Source organism: Sapajus apella, unplaced genomic scaffold (genome assembly GCF_009761245.1).
Source record: "Sapajus apella isolate SASKATOON/1434 unplaced genomic scaffold, GSC_monkey_1.0 scaffold98, whole genome shotgun sequence".
NCBI lineage: Eukaryota > Metazoa > Chordata > Mammalia > Primates > Cebidae > Sapajus > Sapajus apella.
Window position 1 is genome coordinate 1,890,313 of NW_022437038.1, and position 21,451 is coordinate 1,911,763.

General features: G+C 36.9%; 1 pseudogene; it reads left to right on the top strand.

Moving 5' to 3' along the window:
- The first annotated feature begins 12,746 nt into the window (after window positions 1-12,746).
- On the top strand, window positions 12,747-13,517 carry LOC116536086 (annotated as a pseudogene).
- The last annotated feature ends 7,934 nt before the right edge of the window (window positions 13,518-21,451 follow it).

Below are 21,451 nucleotides of genomic sequence, written 5' to 3' on the forward strand. Positions count from 1 at the left end.
TATTTAAATTGCTATTGCTATGGTCATCAATGATATCATAATCAAATGATGCAGTGGCCTCTTTCCCTCTCTAAAATTAATATACTATAAAGAATTACCTGTTTGAACATTATACTCATGTAACATTCCTTCATCCATTAAATTATTTATTTAATAAATATGTGTTGAAAGACTATTATAGGCCAGATGCTATGCTGGACACTGGGGGTCTATCATGAAATAAAACAGACATGGTCCCTAGCCTTACAGAGCTTACTGTCTAGTGGAAAAGATAAATACTAATCACAAGATCTTATAATTTATATCTGTTCCAAGTGCCATGAGAACAGAAAACAGGAAGCTCTGACACAGTCATTGGGGAAGTTATGATTCATCTAACCATATGCAAAAAGGTTCAGGTACCTAGAGAGTGGAAAGTGGAGAGTTATGTTAGATGAAACTGTAGAGGTAGGCAAAGCTCGGGCTGTGGATTCTGACTGAAATTGTTAAAGGTTTCTGCCTATACCTTGAGAATACTGGAACTCATTGCAACGTTTTCAGGAAGGTGGAAGGATGTAAACTGTATTCATTTCCTAATGCTATTTTAATAATATACCACAAATTTGGTGTCTTCAAACAACATAAATTTATTATCTCACCATTACGGATGTTAGAAATCCAAAATCCTTTTCTTTGCGTCTTTCTAGTTTCTTATGGTTGCTGCTAAAGCTTCACATTCCTTGCTTTGTGGCAGCAAAACTTCAATCTCTGCCATTGTCTCCACATTCCGTTTTCCCTCTATGCCCCTCGGTATCCAAATTTCCCTCTTCTTTTAAGTACACCAATGATTGAATTAGGGGCCACTCTAATCCAGTATAACTTTATCTTAGCTCTACTACATCTGCAAATAATCTAATTCCAAATAAGGTCACATTCACATGTACTGGGGGTTTAGGATTTAGACATCTTTTGAAGAATCCAATTCGACTCACAATAGTCTGTGCTCTAGTCTTCCAGAACTCGTGTCTGTCCCATGCACAAAATCCATTCACTTCATCCCAACATTTCCAAAATTCTTAACCCATGCCACCATCAACTCTCAGTTCAAAATTTCATCTAAATATAATCAACTCAATAAGTTACAAACATCATCTTCTAATCACCTAAATCAAGTGTGAGTGAACTTGAAGCAGAGAGGTGGCTATAGGATCAGACTGGTTGAAAGGTGCAATTGTAATAACCTAACTTGTGCTAGCCTAACTGACTCCATCTTAGCTGTAAACTCCATTTTTGCCTCTCCCTCCCGGCCATGTTTCCCTTGGGTATATAACTGAGCCTCACATTGACACTGTGCTTATGTTATGCTGACTCTGTGCCTATCCCACCATATAACCAATGTAACTACATCCTGCTTGGCAGGCACACCTGCTATTGTGAATAACTCTCTTTGAACCCCACTTGGTGATTTTTTGGAAATAACCTGGCCTGCAACCATGTCCCTCTAACCTGCTCATTCTGCTTCTGTAAAATTCCACTTCAGCTAGGTTCCCTCTCCTCTACCTAACTCAAGGTATAAAGGGAAATCAAGCTCCTTCCTCAGGGCCAAGAGAATTTTGAGTGTTAGCCATCTCTTGGTCACCAGCTAATAAAGGACTCCTGAATTAGAACTCAGAGTGTGGCGCTTCTCTGTGACTCACTCGGTTATTACACGATAAATATTTTAAAAGTGAAATTGAAAGGACTAAATCAGCGGTCCTCAACCTTTTTGACACCAGGGACTGGTTGCCTGGAATACAATTTTTCCACCGACAGTGGTGGTGAATGGATTGGGGATGAAACTGTTCCACCTCAGATCAGGCATTTGATTCTCACAAGGAGTCAGCAACCTAGATCCGTCACATGCACAGTTCACAATAGGGTTCCTGCTCCTGTGAGGATCTAATGCTGCCTCTGATCTGACAGGAAATGGAACTCAGGCAGTAACGTTCCCTAGCCTTCTCCTTACCTCCTGCTGTGCAGCCCAGTTCCTAAGAGGCTATAAACTGGTACCAGTCTGTACCCGGGGGTTGGAGATCCCTGGACTAAATTATAGATTCAGATATGGGTGGTGGTAGTGGTGAATCAAAGACAGATGTTCAGAATGACTCAAAAGTTTCTTTCCTTCCTTATTTTCTGTTACTCCACTGTAGTCATTTTTTTTTAGTACCTTCTATAGGTTGCTCTTCCTCCTCTTGCCACTTAAATATTGGGATTCTCGAGGTTCCTGTCCTTAGTCCTTTTCTTTCTGTGCATGTTCTAAGCAGACTGATCTCATGCCTTCTATGGCTTCACATTATACCTATATGTTGTTGACTCTCAAACTGTACTCATAGTATATACCTCTTTTCTGAGCTGCAGACTCATAGGTCTCATAGATAGAATTTCTATCTGAAATCTCCAAGTGACTATATTTTAGCCAAATGTAACGATTAATTCTATGTGTCAACTTGGATGAGCCACAGTGTCCAGATATTTGACCAAACATTATTTTAGATGTTTTTGTGGAGGTATTTTTTTGGTGACATTAATATTTAAATTAGTGAACTTTGAGTAAAACAGATTACCGTCTACAATGTGAGTGCATGTGGGACTCATCCAATCAGTTGAAGCCCTTAGTATAACAAAGACTGACTTTTGAGCACCAAGAAATCCTTCCTGCAGATTCCCTTTGAACTTGGCTGCAACTCCTTAAGTCTACCCTGATGATCTACCCCAACAGATTTTGGATTTGCTGAGTCTCCACAGTCCTGTGAGCCAATTCCTTAAAATAAATCTCTCTTTCTATATATGCAGATATCCTTTTGGTTACGTTTCTCTAGAGAACACTGACTAATACAAGTGTAAGATGCCCTGAATAAGCATTTTTCTGAAAAACTTATTTTTCTTGTATCTTCATCTAAATAAATTTGTAAATTTCCCTGATAAATTTCTCCCTTTTCCTCACTGAACTCCCTGCACACACTATGCAATCAGTCACAACTTTCTGTGAGTTTCCATCAGAACTATTTTTCAAATATGTCATTTTCCATGATCACTGACAGTTCCATACTTTATTCCATCATTGCTTCTCACCCAAACTATGGCAAGTAGCATTCTACTTTTTTTTTCTCTCTCTACTTTTGTCCACCACACAAATCCATTCTTTACAATAGTGCCAAGGTGAGATTTCTTTCTTTTTTTTTTTATTGAGATGGAGTCTCGCTCTGTCACCCAGGCTGGAGTGCAATGACACAATCTCAGCTCACTGCAATCTTTGCCTCCTGGGTTCAAGCAGTTCTCCTGCCTCGACCTCCCAAGTAGCTGAAATTACATGTTAACACTATCATGCCTGGCTAATTTTTTTTATTTTTAGTAGAGACGGGTTTCACCATGTTGACCAGGCTGGTCTTGAACTCCTGACCTCAGGCAATCCGCCTGCCTCGGCCTCCCAAAGTGCTGGGATTACAGGTGTGAGCCACTGTATCTGCCTGTAATCCCAGTGAGATTTCTAAAACACAAATCTGGCCTTGTTACTTCTGTGCTTAAGAATTTCTATCACTCAGTATTTCCATTATCTCTGTGGTGCAACTTCTTAGTCTGTGAATTGGCAGCAATGGCATCACCTGGAAGATTGTTAGAAATGCAGAATATCAAACCCCAACACAGACCAACTGAATCAGAATCTGAATTTTTACAAGGTTTCCAGGTAATTCTTATGCAGATTAAAATTTAAGCAGCACTTTAGACCACAGTTTTCTAAACCTGGCTAATCACTATGATAACCTTGGGACCATTTTTTAAAAAACATTCCTTCTATTCAAGATGTATTGAATACACATCTCCAGGAGAAGGATCGGGTAATCTGTATTTTTAGAAAACTCCCTTTTCAATAGATGCAAATGTCGATTTTCAACAATTTAGTAACGTGTTTTCACCCTTCCTTTTTTATCTCATTTTTATCAGGCTTCTCTGCCTTTTTATATGAAATTATTTTGCCTGGCAGACTGTTCCTCCTTTTCTTATCTGGCAAAAATATTTTATTCCTCATTAAATACCCTACTCAACTACGTTTTTTTAAGTGAAGCTTTTCCTAATTCTCCCGAAGAAAATAATTTATTTCCTATTTGTTTCTGGGAAATGTTGGGGGACACTCTATTGTAGCATCTAATTGTACTGTTTTAGTTATTTACTCACTTACTTTCACCTCCACTTGACTATGAGCTCCAACTTTTAAGCATTGGAACTTTATGATCTTTACATCTCTCCATGTCAAGGACCCTTGACACAATAGATTCTCAGTACATAACTGATAAATGCTTGCTGAATAAATGAAATGAGACTCTGTCAAATCACACACTGCTAGGCAAACATGCATTAGTTTTAACAGAAGTTTTCAGTACTTAAAAAAAGCTACGTAATAGAATTAAAAAACAATAATACCATACATAAATTTCATTTTTGAACGGTAAGTAGTTAGAACTTCTGGGCAAGTTTCTTCTATCATGTTTTCTTAATCACATTTAAATGATCTAGTGTTTTTACAAAAGGAAATGCATTTGTCTTTGTTACCCGTGTCATGTTTGATACATAGAGTATTCTTTGCACTTACCAGGAAGAAAATTTAGCCAGAGGGACCCTCTCATCTCACTGTATGGCATTCCTGTATCCTTCATTTAAAAACCCAGAGTAGAATTGCATCATTCACTCCAAACTTTCTGAAGTCAATTCTGTTTCATATGGCCATTACAGGGAATTTTTAAGCATTGCCTTAAACTGTTAAGTTTACAGGCACCTTCTTCAATAGAATAGACTATTTCAAAGTGGAGTTATAAATGTATAATGACAGAGATTCCCCTCAGAGATACGCTATCATTTACATGATTTGAAATGGACCTGTAACACATTTATTTGGGCCTTTACAATTCTATTTCCCTAAAATCTTCAGAGTGGCCAAATAAAACTACCTCTAAGTGCCCCATTGATAAAAATATGATGTAGTGAGAAAAAAAAAATTAAATACAAAGGGTTTAAAAAATACATTGTCAGGCACTTGTATAAGCTAGTCTGGTCAACATCCCATTTTCTACTAGTTTTAAAGCTAATTTAGTTGACTGGAGAATAAGCATCCTTTTCATTATTCAATGGCATCTTATTTGTTTCCAGGCAACTATTATGATGTTGTCTCATATGCATATTAATGATGAGCTATTCCTGTGCCTTTTAAAGGAAGCTATATTGCACTATAGTCTTCTATATTGCTCTGTATCCTTCTTTCCTCCCATCTATCCTCCATTTACACACACACACACACACACACACACACACACACACAAACATACACACACACACAAGTTTCCTACTAGTTTTCCTTGAAAGGTGAGACATGTATTTCATATAAGCACTTCAAATGCTGGCATTTTTCAAAAGGTTTCATTTTAAAGAAAATGTAAAGAAAGAAAAAGTTTTCTAAACCAGAGATCTGCAATCAGATCCTGTACCATAAGCCTGTGCCAGAAAGTTCAAATTATAATTAGTCAATAAGGAAATCAAGGTAACACTTTCAAGGTGGTTTTGATAAACAGTTTAGGTTCATCAAAAATGATTCCACTCTCTCTCAAAAAAAAATGACATATCTGCTTATTACAAATATGAATTATTCATTTGGTAGTTAAATGGATATGAAGTTCTCTGAGATGGAGTAGTGTTAAGATTGGAAGATAGTTTTCTATGAAAGCATCACAGAATCCCTTTCAAAATTCAACAGAAATAATTATCTTTCACTATTCTTTCTTAGTCGACAAGAAATCGGTGAAAAAAGAAAATTTTATTAATTATAAATCAGAGGCTTTGGCATGCATACAACTTCATACAGATAGATATTATTTTAGGGGAAAATAGATGTAATTTCATGTGCTACTACAAAATAAGAATACAGAAAAAAGTTTAGTTTTTGAAGAAAAAGGCAATGAAGTTTTTATTATGCTCAAGCTTGTGTTTAGAGACCAAGATATGGTCACTTGAAACATTTTTATTTAAGAAAATTTGTATTTGTTTTACTAGAATTCTTTAAAAACTTGGTTTATGTTTTAGACAATGCAAGTAATTACAAGGTATAATTGATAGCTTCAAGAAGGTTACCATCTACTTAAGGAAATAAGGTACCACGATACAAGACATAATGAGACTTAGTCCCAAATCAGTAGCACAGATTCATAAATTCTCAATTATTCTGGAATGACTAGATGTTACTATGTGTTGATAATGTTGTGAAAGGCTTCCTAGGAATAGCGCTTGCTCTAAGTGTTCAAGAATTGGTTGGTTTTGCATGTTCTCACCCATAAAGGGATGTTGAACAATGAAAACACATGGACACAGGGACGGGAACATCACACACTGGGGCCTGGGAAGTGAGGAGCTAGCAGAGGAAAAGCAGGGGGTGGGAGAATTAGGGAGGGACAGCATTAGGAGAGATACCTAATGTAGATGACGGGCAATGGATGCAGCAAACCACCACCATGGCACGTGTATACATACCTATGTAACAAACCTGCACAATCTGCACCTGTACCCCAGAACTTAAAGTATAATAAATATATATATATATATATTTTTAAGCATTGGTTGGTTTTATATAGGTGAAGAGGTATTGGGAGGGGACAGAATGATTGGAAAGAGAATGTATATAGACAGTTGACAATAGATCTCTCTGACTGAAGCAAAAGGATCCTATTAGGGGACTGTGGAACACAGTATCAAAGAAGTATGTGTGGACCAAGAAACAAGTTCTTGAATGCTGTCTGAAAAAGTTTTGGATATTGTATCCATGAAGGTGCCTGAGCAAGAGATAGATATATATGAAATTTTTAAAAACAAAAAGGTTTTCATGAAGGTGAAGCTGACTTTAATATGAGGAATGGTTTTAAACAGGGGGATAAGAGTTCTGAGCTAGAACTGTGGGAAAAAATGCAAGAACATTAATGAAGCAGGACTCAGTGATAGATTTAATATGGGGGCAAGGGAGATATAAATGCCACAAATGATTTCAAACTTACAAGGCTGAATTGCTGGAATAATCATAGTTTCATTGATTAAAAACAAAAATTTTGTTCCCTAATATAAATTATTTCCATACCAGTTTTACCATTTAGAAAGAATATACTTCGTGAATGTCATTGCAACAGGAATATTTCTAGGTGACTTCCAAGTTAAGAAATTATAGAAGATTTAGAAAAATCCAAAGGCAACTTCTGTCTCATCTATGCTCCTGGTCTTATAGCATAAAAATAATAGTTCCAAAGGGTGTAACTGACATATTCCTATGTGCTTTCCCCTGCCCAAATTCCCTATTGGCTACTCAATCCAGGGTAATTTTAGAGACTTAAGCCAGACCAGATAATGCTGCATTATCTGATTGTGAAGATTCCAAACTCTCCCTTTCTTATCATCTCACTCATTCATTGAACTTAAATGTTTTGAGCTCCTTTTAGTAGACTTTACCAGCATTCTGTCAGTGAGAAATAATCTAACATTGTAAGGTATTTCCAAAACTATAATACAAAATGGAATTATAGTAGATTATCTATTGTCGAAAAGGATCATAGTCAAATAGGTTTTGGAAATACTACCTATTTTACCTTACACTTAGATTACTATAGGGTATGAGAAGTCCCTAACTCGTTACATTTTATTTGAACTGTTGTTTCCTAAGCTTATTTGTAATTTTTCATAGAATAACTGTTTACAGCTTGTGGATATAGTGTTCTAAATAACACTTTGAGAAATACAGTCTCGTGTGCAGCTATAGCAGAATATCTGCCACTGGGTAATTAATAAACAACAGAAATTTATTCCTCACAATTCTTGAAGCTGGGAAGTCTAAGATCAAGGTGCCAGCATCTGGTGAGAGTCTCATTAATATGTTCTCACATGACAGAAGGAAGAAGGGCAAGAAAGGACAAATGTTGTGTTCTCACATGGCAGAAAAGCAAAAGAGAAAGAACCAACTCCTGTAAGTCCTTTTTATTGTACTATTAATCTATTCATGAGAGCAGAACCGTCATGACCTAAACACCTCCCAGAAGGCCATATCTGTTGCACTGGGGATTAAGTTACCAACATGTAACATATATATTTTATTTATTTAAAACAATTTCAACTTTTATTTTAAATTCAGGGGTTGCATGTGCAGGTTTGTTACATGGGTATATTACATGATGCTGAGGTTTAAGGTTCAAATGATCACATCACTCAGATAGTGAGCATAGTACAGACAGGGAGTTTTTAAGCCCTTGCACGTCTCCCTCTCTACTTTCTCCAGTAGTCTCCACTGTTTATTGCTCACATCTTTGTATTTGTTTGTACCCAATATTTACCTCCCACTTATAAGTGAGAATATGAAGTAATTGGTTTCCCATTCCTGTGTTAACTTGCCTAGGATAATAGCCTCCAGGTGCAGCCAGCTTGCTGCAAAAGATATGATTTCATTCCTTTTCTAGCTGTGTAGTATTCCATGATGTATATGTACCATATTTTCTTTACCCATTCCACCACTTATGGTCAACTAGATTCATTCCATGTCCTTGCTTTAGCCAAGATGAATTTTAGAGAGGAGAAATCCAAACCATAGCATCTGAGAACACAAGAGTTTTTTATTTTAACAAGGGACAATGCCCAATAAAATTGAATAAATCCTAACATTATAGTTTATTATCACATATCATAAAGAGAAATAATTTTGGTAGAAAACCCCTCCGTGTAGATGGTTAGCCAATTATTTTACTTATACATAAGGTAAGACATGCTAATTACTATTAGCATGACTACTACTCCACAAAATCCCCAGGACTGATTCTTCTTACACTTGTTAAAAATAGATATGTGTATATCCATAATTTTGGCTTTTTGCCAGGCCCGAAGTCATTATTTCTAATTATCTTCTGGTCATTGCAACTTAGCATATAAGCTGCTGTTTAAAACAATAGCTAAATTGTAGGAAAACTTTTGATAAGGCTGTTACAAGGTTTGTAAAAACCTGTTATCTTTGTTTTCTACTAAAAATAGTACAACTCTGTATTATAAATAAAGAATAAAGTCTGGGTGATGGAGAATTTGTGGTGTGATGGAAAGAAGCAAGAGAGAAGAGGATAATTTTTGGTATAGTTATGGCAGGGTAATACAGAAAATTTCCCTTTTTGCTTTTGAATGTAATAAAAATTCAAAAAGATGAATGCATAAAATCACACAAATCTTGTTTCATTGAAACTAAGCCATAGCTATAAACTACATATCAAAACATGATGCCTGCATAACACAACTTAGACTGGTGCAGAGTTCCTGGGTGTAAAATACTGCAATAAGTTGTCAGGGCTCAAAGAACAGAAGGCAAACAATAGGATATCTTTGATAACATTGGAAAAATATATATGCTCAGATGCTAATCAAAGGTCATAAATCTATCATTCTTGCTTACAAAAATTGCTTTAGGTTTGAGATGAGAGGGAGTGCCAAGAGGTCAGATATGGGACAGAAGCCACATGGAGTAAGGTATCAATAAGACACAGAAAGTAGAGAAAAAGCACCTGGGGTGGTCACTATCAGAAAATAGCAAATAAAAATACATTTCTGAATGAACTTCCAACAATTAGGTGGGCTTGGTTAATTCTAACACATTTTAAAATGAAAGTAAATGATAGCATTAGTATAAATTAAGGAAAAAGGTAGAAAAATGTAGTAACACCTTGTGGAACAAGAACATTCACCAACAAATATTTCCATGGAACACAAAATATTCTCCTTGTTTATATATACATGTCATATATTTCATACAAACATATAATGTATATGATATATACATGATATATATGTATGTGATAATATGAAAAAGGTACTACAATAAAACAATAAAATTAATAAAATTAAGTCTAAATGTGTGAAGTCTAAAACTAGAGCACTCTTAGAAGAAAACATAGGAATAAAGTTTTAGGACCTTGGGTTAGGCAGTGATTTCTTGGATATAACATTAAAAGTACAAACAACAAAAGAAACAAATAGCTAAACTGAACTACATCAGAAAGTTTTTTAAATGGGTTACAAATTATACCATCAAGAAAGTCAAAGTACAACCAACCCACATATTGGGAGAAATTATCTGAAAGTCATATATTTAAGAAGGGACTACGGGTGGCTGGCAAGATGGCCAAAAAGAACAGCTCTGGTCTGTCGCACCCAGCAAAATCAATGCAAAAGGTGAGTGATTTCTGCATTTCCAACTGAGGTACCCAGCTCATCTCATCGGGACTGGTTAGACAGTGGGTGCGGCCCACAGAGGGTGAGCAGAAGCAGGGAGGGGCATCACCTCACCTGGAAAGTTGAAGGGATCAGGGAACTCCCTCCCCTAGCCAAGGGAAGCCATGAGGGACTGTGCCATGAGAAATAGTGCATTCTGGCCCAGATACTATGCTTTTCTGATGGTCTTTACAACCCTCAGACCAGGAGCTTCGCTTGGTTGGCTACACCACCAGGGCCCTGGGTTTCAAGAACAAAACTGGGCAGCCAGCTGCAGAAGTTTTTTTTTTTTTTTTTTTTTTTTTTTTATCATATCCCAGTGGCACCTGGAATGCTATCAAGACAGAACTGTTCATTCCCCTAAAAAGGGGACTGAAGCCAGGGAGCCAAGTAGTCCAACTCAGCAGATCCCTCTCTCACAGAGCCCAGCAAGCTAAGATCTACTAGCCTGAAATTCTCGTTGCCAGCACAGCAGTTTGAAGTTGACCTGGGACACTCGAGCTTGGTAGGTGGAGGTGCATCTGCCATTACTGAGGCTTGAGTAGGCAGTTTTCCCCTCACAGTATAAACAAAGCTGTCAGGATGTTTAGACTGAGGGGAGCCAAAACCACTGTAGCCAGTCTGCCTCTCTAGATTCCTCTTTTCTGGGCAGGGCATCTCTGAAAGAAAGACTGCAACCCCAGTCAGGGGCTTATAGATAAAACTCCCATCTACCTGGGACAGAGCACCTGAGGGAAGGGGTGGCAGTGGGTGCAGTTTCAGCAGACTTAAACATTCCTGCCTGCTGGCTCTGAAGAGAGCAGCAGATCTTCTAGTATAGTACTCATACTCTGCTATGGGATAGATTGCCTCCTCAAGTGGGTTCCTGATCCCCTTGCCTCCTGACTAGGAGATACCTGCCAGCAGGGGTTGACAGACAACTCATACAGGAAAGCTCTGGCTGGCATCTGGCTAGTGCCCTTTTGGGACAGTTTTCAGAGGAAGAACAGGCAGCAATCTTTGCTGTTCTGAAGCCTCCGCTGGTGACACTCAGGCAAACAGGGTCTGGAGTGGACCTCCAGCAAATTCCAGCAGACCTGTAACAGAGGGGCCTGACTCTTAGAAGGAAAACTAACAAACAGAAAGGAATAGCATCAACATCAACACAAAGGATGTCCACACAAAAACCCCATCTGAAGGTTACCAGCCACAAAGACCAAATAAATCCATGAAGATGAGGAAAAACCAGCACAAAAACCTGAAAATTCCCAAAACCAGAACGCCTCTTCTTCTCTTCCAATGGATCACAGCTCCTTTTCAGCAAGGGAACAAAACTAAACGGAGAATGAGATTGATGAATTGACAGAAGTAGGCTTCAGAAGTAGGTAATGAGAAACTCTTCCGAGCTAAAGAAGCATGTTCTAACACAATGTAAGGAAGCTAAAAAACTTGAAAAAAGGTTAGAGGAATTGCTAACTAGGATAACTAGTTTAGAGAAGAACATAAATGACCCAGCACAAGAACTTTGGGAATCATACACAAGTATCAACAGCTGAATTGATCAAGTGGAAGACAGGATATCAGAGATTGAATATCAACTTAATGAAATAAAGCATAAAGGCAAGATTAGAGAAAAAAGAATGAAGAGGAACAAGCAAAGGCTCCAAGAAATATGGGACTATGTGAACAACCAAACCTACATTTAATTGGTGTACCTGAAAATGACAGGGAGAATGGAACCAAGTTGGAAACCACTCTTCAGGATATTATCCAGGAGAACTTCTCCAACCTAGCAAGACAGGCCAATATTCACATTCAGGAAGTAGAGAGAACACCACAAAGATACTCCTCGCGAAGAGCAACACCAAGACCTATAATCGTCAGATTCAGCAAGGTTGAAATGAAGAAAAAAATGTTAAGGGGAGACAGAGAGAAAGGTCAGATTACCCACAAAGAGAAGCCCACCAGACTAACGGTGGATCACTCTGCATGAAATCCTACAAGCCAAAAGAGAGTGGGGGCCAAAATTCAACACTGTTAAAGAAAAGTATTTTCAACCCAGAATTTTATATCCAGCCAAACTAAGCTTTATAAGTAAAGGAAAAATAAAACCCTTTACAGACAAGGAAATGCTGAGAAATTTTGTCACCACCAGGCCTGCCTTACAAGAGCTCCTGAAGGAAGCACTAAAAATGGAAAGGAAAAATATGTACCAGCCACTGCAAAAACACATCAAATTGTAAAGACCATTGACACTATGAAGAAACTGGATCAACTAAAGGGCAAAACAACCAGGTAACAACAAAATGGCAGGATCAAATTCACACATAACAATATTAACCTTAAATGTAAATGAGCTAGGCAACGGCTGAACACAGCCGTGGGCTGGACACAGGCACTGCCAACCTGAGGCTGGTGGACTCCAACTGGGCCCTGGGCAGGCAGGAAGGACCTCAGCCAAGGCTGGGGCACTAGATGGGGGCAGCATGGAGGACGAGGAGGAGGAGGAGACCACCGCGTCCACGCTGCGGGTCAAGCCCAGGCCGCTACCCATCTCAGCAATCTCCGCCTTCAGCTACATCCCGCCGCAGTGCCTGGACCCCAAGGAGTACAACTACTACTACCGCCAGGTGCAGACAGGAATTATTTCCCTCTACGACTGTGTTTTTAAGAGGCACCTAGATTATGATCAGAAGTTGCACTGAGATGACAGAGAACACGCAAAAAGCCTGGGACTTTATGTTAATGAAGAGGCACAGGAGAGGCCGGTTGGTGTGATGACGTCTCTGTCTATGGGAAGCGCATCAATCAGCCCATCAAACCCCTAAACCGGGACTTCAGCCAGCCAACCACATACAGGCTGACTTCTACAGGAAGAATGACATCCCCAGCCTCAGGGCACCTGGCTTTGGGCACATTGCTCCAGCCTGAAGCATCCCTGTGGCCCACAGGGCATGTCAGGATACCCCGTGGGCTGTCAAAGTTGTACAGTGAGAAGGTGGCATTTGGAGCCTTCTTTCCCCTTCTCATGACACCTAGGAGCTTGGCTATGCCTGTGTTACATCTCTACTGTGGGAACATGAACATAATAGCAGCCTCCCTCAGGCTGCCGTGGTCAGGAGCCTGAGCAAACACCTGTAGTAACATGTGAAGAGTCTCTAGTGGGATGATTTTCAGCTGGAATTATTTTTGATCAAATGATACTGGAGACTGATTCACTGTGACCACCTGAATAAAATGAAAACTTTGCTCCCCTTAAAACAAAAATGTAAACGAGCTAAATGCCCCAATTAAAAGACACAGACTTGCAAATTGAATAAAAATTCAAGACCCATTAGTGTACTGTATTTAGGAGTCCCATCTCATGTAAAAAGACACACATAGGCTCAAAACTAAGGGATGGAGGAATATTTACCAACCAAATGAAAATTTAAAAAAAATGTAGGCATTGCAATCATAGTCTCTGATAAAACAGACTTTAAACTAAAAGATTAAAAAAAAAAAGACAAAGAAGGATATTACATATGGCAAAGGGATCAAGGAAACAAGAAGAGCTTACTATCCTAAATATATATTCACTCAATACAGAAGCGCTCAGATTGATAAAGCAAGTTTTTAGAAACCTACAAAGAGACTTAAACTTCACACATTTATAGTGGGAGACTTTAACACCCCATTGTCAATATTAGGCAGATAAATGAGACAGAAAATTACAAGGATATTCAGGACTTGAACTCAGCTCTGGACCAAGTGGACCTAGTAGACACCTATAGAACTGTCCACCACAAATCAACAGAATATACACTCTTCTCAGCACCACATCATACTTATTCTAAAATTGACCACATAATTAGAAGTAAAACACTCCTCAGCAAATACGAAAGCATGGAAATCATAACAAGCAGTCTCTCAGACCACAGTGCCATCAAATTGGAACTCAGCATTAAGAAACTCAAAACCACACAACTACATGGAAACTGAACAACCTGCTCCTGAATGACTACTGGGTAAATGATGAAATTAGGGCAGAAATAAATAAGATCTATGAAACGAATGAGAACAAGTACACAATGTACCAAAGTCTCTGGGACACAGCTAAAGCAGTATTTAGGGGAAATTTATAGCACTAAATGCCCACAGGAGAAAATGGGAATGATCTAAAATTGACATCCAAACATCACAATTAAAAGAACTAGGGAAGCAAGAGCAAACAAATTCAAAAACTAGCAGAAGACAAGAAATAACTAAGATCAGAGAAGAACTGAAGGACATAGAGACATGAAAAACCATTCAAAAAATCAATAAATCCAGGAACTTTTTTTTTAAAAGATTAACAAAATAGACTGCTAGCCAGATTAATGAAGAAGAAAAGAGAGAAGAATCAAATAGACACAATAAAAAATGATAAAGGGGATATCACCACTGATCCCAAAGAAATACAAACTACCATTAGAGAATACTCAAAACACCTATAAGCAAATAAACTAGAAAATCTAGAAGAAATGAATAAATTCCTTGACACATACACCCTCCCAAGACTGAACCAGGATGAAGTTTAATCCCTGAAGAGACCAATAACTAATTCTGAAATTAAGGCAGTAATTAATAGCCTACCAACCAAGAAAAACAGTCCAGGACCGGACAGATTCACATCTAAATTCTACCACAGGGGCAACAAGGAGCTAGTACCATTCCTTCTGAAACTATTCCAAACAAGAGAAAAAGATGGACTCCTCGCCAACTCAATTTATGAGGTCAGTATTATCCTGATACCAAAATCTGGCAGAGACACAACAACAATACAACAAAAATTTTAGGCCATATTCCTGATGAATATCAATGCAAAAATTCACAATAAAGTACTGGCAAACCAAATTCAGTAGCACATCAAAATCTTATCCAACATGATGAAGTCGGCTTCATTTCTGAGATGCATGGCTGGTTCAACACATGCAAATCAATGAAGATAATTTATCACATAAACAGAACCAATGGAAAAAAAAACACATGATTATCTCAATAGATTCAGAAAAGGCCTTCGACAAAATTCAATACCCCTTTAGGATAAAAACCCTTAATAAACTAGGTATTGATAGAACATATCTCAAAGTATTAAGGGCTCTTTATGACAAACCCACAGCCAATAACATACTGAATGGGCAAAAGCTGGAAGCATTCTCTTGGAAAACCAGCACAAGACAAGGATGCCCTCTCTTACCACTCCTATTCAAACATAGTATTGGAAGTTCTGGCCAGGGCCTTCAGGCAAAAGAAAGAAATAAAGAATATTCAAATAGGAAGAGAAGAAGTCAAATTGTCTCTGTTTGCACATAGCAATGATTGTATATTTAGAAAATCCCATCATCTCAGCCCCAAATCTCCTGAAGCTGATAAGCAACTTCTGCAGTCTCAGGATACAAAATCAATGTGCAAAAATCACAAGCATTTCTATATATCAACAATTGACAGAGAGCTAAATTATGAGTGAATTCCCATTCACAATTGCTACAACGAGAATAAAATACCTAGGAATACAATTAACAAGTGATGTGAAGAACCCCTTCAAAGAACTAGAAACCACTATTCAAGGAAATAAGAGAGAACAAAAACAAATAGAAAAACATTCCATGCTCATGGATAGAAAGAATCAATATCATGAAAATGGCCACAGTTCCCAAATTTATAGATCCAATGCTATCCCCATCAAGCCACCCTTGACTTTTACAGAATTAGAAAAAAACTTCTTTAAATTTCATATGGAACCAAAAAAGAGTCCATATAGCCAAGACAATCCTAAGCACAAAGAACAAAGGTGGAGGCATCATGCCACCTGACTTCAAACTATACTACAAGGCAACAGTAAACAAAACAGCATGGCACTGGTACCCAAACAGACGTATAGACCAATGGAACAGAACAGAGGCCTCAGAAATAATGCCACACATTTACAACCATCTGATCTTTGGCAAATCTGACAAAAACAAGCAATGGGAAAAGGATTTCCTATTTAATAAATGGTGTTGGAAAGCCTGGCTAGCCATATGCAGAAAACTAAAACTGGACCCCTTCCTTACACCTTATTCAAATATTAACTTGAGATGGATTAAAGACTTAAACACAGAACCTAAAACTATTAAAAAAAACCCTAGAAGGAAACATAGGCAATACCATTAAGGACACAGGTATGGGCAAAGACTTCATAACTAAAACACCAAAAGCAATGGCAACAAAAGTCAAAACTGACAAATGGGATCTAATTAAACTAAAGAACTTCTGTACAGCAAATAAACTGTCAGAATGAACAGGCAACCTACAGAATGGAGAATATTTTTGCAAACTATCTGTCTGACAAAGGGCTAATATCTAGAATCTACAAACAACTGAAACAAATTTACAAGAAAGAAACAAACAACCCCATCAAAAAGTGGGTGAAGGATATGAACAGACACTTCTAAAAAAAAAAGACATGTATGTGGCCAACAAACATATGAAAAAAAGCTCATCATCACTGGTCACTGGAAAAATGCAAATCGAAACCACAGTGAGATACCATCTCACGCCAGTTAGAATGACGATCATTAAAAAGTGGGGAAAGAACAGATGCTGGAGAGGATGTGGAGAAAATGGAATGCTTGTACACTGTTGGTGGGAGTGTAAATTAGTTCATCCATTGTGGAAGACAGTGTGACAATTCTTCAAGGATCTAGAACCAGAAATACCATTTGATCCAGCAATTTCATTACTGGGTATATACCCAAAGGATTATAAATCATCCTACTATAGAGACACATGTATATGTATGTTAATTACATCACTATTCACAATAGCAAAGACTTGGAACCAACCGAAATGCTTATCAATGACATACTGGATAAAGAAAATACAGCACATATACATCATGGAATACTATGCAGCCATAGAAAAGGATGAATTCATGTCCTTTGCAGGGACATAGATGAAGCTGGAAATCATTATTCTCAGCAAACTAACACAGTAACAGAAAACCAAACAACACTGCATGTTCTCACTTATAAGTGGGAGTTGAACACTGAGAACAAATGAACACAGAAAGGGGAGCATCACACACTGGGGCCTGTGTGAGGGTGGTGGGCTAGGGGAGGGATGGCATTAGAAGAAATACCTAATGTAGATGATGGGTTGATGAGTGTAGCAAACCACCATGGCATGTGTATACCTATGTAACAAACCTGCATGATCTGCACATATATCCGTGAACTTAAACTATAATAAAAAATAAACAAATGAATAAAAAAGAAGTGACTAGTATCCAGATTATATTAAAGACTAATGAACCAGTAATAAAAGACAACTAACGCAATACAAAATACACAAAGGGTTTGAATAGACATTGCATATCTCCAAATAAGATATGTAAATAGCCTACAAGTAATTGAAAAGAAGTTCATCATGCAAATCAAAGCCACAGTGAAATATTCCTTCATACCCACTAGGGTGGCTATAATTAAAACACAAAAACCAAATAGGAAATACTAAATGTTGGAGTTGTGTAGAAATTTTTGCCTTCAAACACTGCTGGTAAGGATATAAAATGGTACAACCATCTTGAAAAACAGATTGACAATTCCTCAAAAGGGTAAGCACAGAATTACCATCTAACACAGAAGTTTAACTCCTTATATACCTAACTGAATATATTGAGAATGTATGTTCATACAATAACTTGTACATGAATAATCAGAGCAAGATTATTAATAGCCCCAAAGTACAAACAAGTCCTATGTCTATCCATTTGTTTATGTAAAAGTATAAATTTATTGTTTATACTATGACTAGAGAAATAATGTGATATATCTATTAAACATATATTATATATATATAATGTAATATGATTTCATAATTAAAAAGGAAGTGCTGATACATGCTACAGCATCGATGCATCTCAAAAACCATTATGCTAAGTGAAAGAGACTAGGTACAAAAGGTCATATATTATATGATCCTATATATGCAAATTTCTGGAATAAGCCAATTCATGGATACAGAAGCTAGATTTAAGGTTTCTAGAGGCTGGGATGGAGAAAGAGGGGGAAGGATTGCAAATAGGTACAGAGTTTCTTTTTGGGATGATGAAGATGTTCTAAACTTAGACTTTAATAATATTTATAGAACTCTGTGACTATAATAAAAGCATTCAACTGTAAATTTTAAGTGGGTAAGCTTTATGATAATGAATTATGTCTCAAAAATGTTTAGGGAAAACAATGAGCAGTCAAAGATGGAAAGAAGATAGAAACAGAGTATCTCACTGACTGATTTATTTAAAATAATTACAACTTATGATTGTGCAGGAATTGATTAAAGTATATAACAGTAAAAAGGTAAATGTTAATAAAGAGAATAGTTTTGAGTATGGAGTGAAAGGAAGGAAAGAAAGAAAAAATAAATTACTTATGTTGTTTTCATTTATATATAGTCTAAGTAGAAAGCTAAGTATTTTACACAATTATTATTACAAATGCAAACATCAGAAAAAAAAATTTCTACATAGCAGAAAAGCAAATACAGAACTGCACACATACACACAAATCCCAAATGTAAAAGCAAAGCAAAGCAAATCAGTACTCCAATGGGGGCAAGAAAAATTTTTTCAACAAAAGGCTCCAGAATAACCAGATTTTTTTTATGGAAAAGCATGACCCCAGACTCTTACATCTCAACACACATCAAAATTAATTATTGACAATACATACATCTAAATGCAAAACCAATATTATAAACCTTCCAGAAAAAGTAAACAAAATGGGCCAAAGACCTTAATAGGTACCTCACCAATGAAGAAAGGCAAATGGCAAAAAGCATATGAAATGATGTCCCATACATTTGATATCAGGGAAATGCAAATTAAAACAACAATGAGATACCACTGCACACCTCTTAGAATGGCCAAAATCCAGAACACTGTCATGCTGGCAAAGATACGGATATACAAGAACTATTACTTATCGCTGGTAGAAACGCAAAATGGTATAGCCACTTTGGAAGACAGCTTAGCAGTTTTTTACAAAACTTAACATACTCTTAGCCTATGATCCAGCAGTCACACTCCCTGGTATTTACCCAAAGGAATAAAAAATTTATGTCCACACAAATGCCTGCAAACAAATGCTTATACCATTAATTAATAATGTGCAAAATTGGCAACAACCAAGATATTCATCCTCAGATGACTGGATAAATTGTGGTATATCCAGACAATGGAGTATTATTCAGTGTTAAAAAGAAATGAGCTACCAAGCCATGAAAAGACACGGTGAAATCTTAAATACATATTACCAAGTGAAAGAAGCTAATCTGAGAAGATTATATATTGTATGATTCCAACTATATGATGTTCTGGAGAAGGCAAAACTATGAAGATAATAAAAAGGTTAGTGGATGTCAGGGTTTAGGGGTGAAGCAGGAATCAATAGTGGAGCACAAAAATGTTTTATAATGGATCAGGGAATTAAGCTAAAAGAAGTTGAAAAGAGAGATTTAGAGGAAGAAAAGGAGAAGAAAGAGGAGATAAAAAGGAAAAGACGGGCACACCCGCAGCTATTACTCACCAAAATTTTCTTGGAGAAATATCCTCATGATTTCGCCTTCTATGAAACTGTGCCAAACTCTCCGACTCACGTTGTATTTCCACATCTGCAAACATGAATGGAGATAAATCCCTCAAAGTTTGCCTTGGAGACCAGGCCAGAGAACATTAGTCCTGGCACAAAAAGAGTGTGAAATCCCAAATAGAGGCCACCAGAGGAGATGAAAAAACATCTACCTTCAGAAACTCCTGCCTGAGTTTGAGTCCTGGCGCCATCTCCTGTTAGTTGTTGACTGTGACAAAAATTACTTAGCCTTTTGATTCTCCATCCCCTTCTCCCTAAAGCACTGTTTGTACTAACACACTTTAATTTTCAAAGCTTAATTTTTAAGCGTTAGGTTCACAGCAAAACTGAGGAGAAGGTACAGACACAGGGGATGTTTAGGGCAGTGAAATTGCTTTGCATGATACTATAATGGTGGATACATAGTATACATTTGCCCAAATCCATAGAATATACAACACCAGCAGTGAATCCTAATGTAAAATATGAACTTTAGGTGATAGTGATATGTCAGTTTAGGTGCATCAATTATAATAAATGTACCACTGTGGTGTGGGACACTGATAGTCAGGGAGACTATGTAGGTTGCAGAGTGAAAAGGCAATAAAGGAAATCTCTATACTTTCCTCATAATTTTACTGTGAACCTGAAACTACTTTAAAAAAATAAAAATTTGTTTAAAAAACAATTAAACAGAGGAGAATATTTTTGCGATGTTAGGATAAACAATTTTTTTAGAACACAGAAGCACTAACTAAAAGTAAATTTGATTTCATCAAACTAAAATGAAAACCTTTATTTATTGAAAAACACTATTAGTAAAATGAAAGAGGCAAGCCCCATATGAGGCAAAAATATTTGCAATACACATATTTAATAAATAACACATATGTATCATATGTAAATAACTTCTAAACACCATAATATACAAATAATCCAATAAAAATGGGGAAAAGAGACTTGAAATGCATTTTTTTAAAAAAACATACAAATGGCCAATAAGCACATGAAAAAGAGCTCAATATCATTATATGTAAGAGAAATGTAGATTAAAATCACAATGAAATTCCATTTCACAGCCACTAGAATGGCTAAAATTAAAAATACTGAAAGTACTCAACATAAGCATGGATGTAGGGCAACTGAAACTTTCATACATCCCTAATGAAATTCTAAAATGCTATAATTACATTAGAAAACATTTGACAATTTCTTACAGTGTTAAACATATATCTGTTCTATGATCCACTCATAAGGATTTACTGAACAGAAATGAAAACTTCACACACACACCAACAGACAAAATGTGGTGAATGCAAAATTGTTCATATCAGCTTTATTCATGTAAACCACAAACTGGAACAACTCGAATGGAAAACAAACTATAATATATTCATATAGTGGCATACTATTCAGTAATAGAAAGAAACTTTAGTGGTGTATGCAACAGCATATATAAAACTCAGAATTATGACTTTGATTGTTAGAAGCCAGAAACAAAATGAAATTCTTTATAATTCCATTTATATGAAATTTCAGAAGCAAAACTAATTTATTGTGGT